General features: G+C 49.2%; 1 long non-coding RNA gene across 1 annotated transcript in view; it reads right to left on the bottom strand.

The window, feature by feature from the left end:
• Positions 1-284: 284 nt before the first annotated feature.
• The window catches only part of LOC106818979, a 13,429-nt gene continuing 11,434 nt past the window's right edge, over positions 285-2,279 (bottom strand). The window contains exon 3 of the long non-coding RNA XR_001395325.1: positions 285-439. This is a non-coding gene — a long non-coding RNA (uncharacterized LOC106818979). The remainder of the gene's footprint in view (positions 440-2,279) is intronic.

The raw sequence follows: 2,279 nt of genomic DNA, 5'->3' as shown, positions 1-2,279 counted from the left end.
ACCACGCTCTATTTATTGTAACGAGCGCGGCGACTGTTCGCAAGAGATTTTTGCTAGTATAATTTGGCGTGGGCGCGGCCGGAACTTCTCCTCTGTCGGATTCATCAGCTGTTTTGCAACTACGTAGAGGGACGAGCGTCTGCGCATGCGCACATTAGGGGGGGGGCAGCAGCAGTTGCACGCCAGCGATTTAAAATACAGCTTTAAATAACGCGACGGGGTTAATTACTTCAAACAATTTACAGCAACCACTGAATTATTAATCCAACGCGGAGCACGCCATCCATGCACGCGAGGGGGTGGATCGGTGGTTTGTTATGGGAAGAAGATGTATTGATGTACAGTCTACTCACCCCCTGTGTCGTGTCCTCTGAGGTGGCGTGGGGATTAAACCTCGTCCATCCCAGACTCGAGCTGTCCGTGGTGTCCATTAGCACGACTGAAACCCAAAAACAAACGTATATTTAATTAGTATATTAATATAATGGAATTGGCATACGAGCAAACCTGCGTTATACAGCGTTGAAAGCGGATACGTTGATATATAGCTACAGGTTCTATGAAATAGATCGAGATATCTATCGAAGAAATAAATCCATAATTAATTTGTGCTATATAGCGTAGTGTTTGTGCTTTCAGATTTTTCAGCGCTGAGGGAAGGGCGTGCACCACGTTTGAAAATACGCAGCGCCATAAATCACAATACCCTTTCGAGAAAATTGCTTTTTAAAAATTCATTGTTTGCTGCACACTCGTGGCACTCTGATAGCGTTTCCGAATTTTTCACTTCTGTGATTTATTGCTTCGAGTACGTATATACTCAATAATTTCGTTGCGATATTTCATCGTTTTAACTCACTGCACATTTAATGTATATTGCACTGCCTTTGCAAGCACTATAACCATGGCTTTTAAAAATTCACAATGATTTCTCCGTTCATTATCGATGTTTAATCACTAACCCTACTTAAATAACTAACAATGCTTAATTCTCTCTCTCGCTCTCTCTCTCTCCATCTCTCTCCTGCTCTCTCTCTCTCTCTCTCTCTCTGCTCTCGCGCGCGCGCGCGCTCCTCTCTCACTCTCTCTCGTCTCTCTCGGTCTCTCTCGTCTCTCTCTCTCTCTTTCTCAGTCTCTCTCACCCTCTCTCTCTCTCTGCTCGCGCGCGCGCTCTCTCTCCTCTCCCTCTCTCACTCCGTCATCTCTCTCTCTTCTCGTTCTCCTCGTCTCTCTCTCTATCTCTCTCTCACCTCGCAGCCGCTCTCTTCCTCTCTCTCTCTCGTAGTATCACACGCACACACGCACGCACATGCCAAATCTTTGTCAAACACCAGTCTCATGAATATTATCAATCTTATTTTCCGAGCGACGCGCAACCCGTCAGCAGCTCTCTCGCCACGGCTGCCGTCTTACCTCTATCCTCTACTGCAGCAGGTTGCTTGCCGTACCTAAGCTTCCTTTCGTGCTCTCCCCCCCCCTCTCCTCCTCCTCCTCCTTCCCCTCCCTACTCCTCCTCCTACTCCTCCCTCCTTTTCCCTTCCCTACTCCTCCTCCGCCTCCACTCTCCCCACTCCTCCTCTTCCTCCTCCTCCTCCTCCTCCTCCTCACCACACGCACGCACGCACGCACGCACGCACGCACGCACGCACGCACACACACACACACACACACACACACGCGCGCACGCGCGCAATCACGTCCCTAGCTACGCAGCGATCTCTATAGGAACCTCCAGCAGAGAGTCACTCTGTAATAGTTCACTTCGTAGCAGTGTTAGGGATGCAGGGGACAGTGCGCTAAGCATGAGTCGGAGAGGGGAGAGGGAGGAGAAAGAGAGGAGAGGAGGAGAGGGAAGGGAGAAAGCGAAGGAGAGAGAGAGGCAGAGAGAATCTGCGTGTAAACATGGTTAGTGAATTAACCAGGAAAGGGGCAGTGCACTAGAAGTGATCAATGCTAAGTGGTAGGTTTATAACCATAGCTTTAGATAGAACTAGAGGCGCGAGGAAGAAAGAGAGAGAGAGAGCGAGAGAGAGAGGGGGCCGAGCGAGAGAGGGACAAACAGACAGGGGGAGTGGCAGATGAAACACTCAGCAGGCACACAAAGAGAGCCAATATCAAATATGGATTGCCGCTAATGCAGCTTCGCTGTAAGTTGTTCAAGTTTGTTTACACTGACACGGCTGGTTTTTTCTCCGCAGTCTTTGCCCCTGAGTAATTAATCCCCCATCTGCTACTATAAATACAGGCACTGAGAGAGAGAGAGAGCGAGAGAAGAGAGG

Source organism: Priapulus caudatus, unplaced genomic scaffold (assembly GCF_000485595.1).
Source record: "Priapulus caudatus unplaced genomic scaffold, Priapulus_caudatus-5.0.1 Scaffold2714, whole genome shotgun sequence".
NCBI classification, from domain to species: Eukaryota; Metazoa; Priapulida; class Priapulimorpha; order Priapulimorphida; family Priapulidae; genus Priapulus; species Priapulus caudatus.
This window is presented reverse-complemented; position numbering and strand designations above follow the sequence as displayed.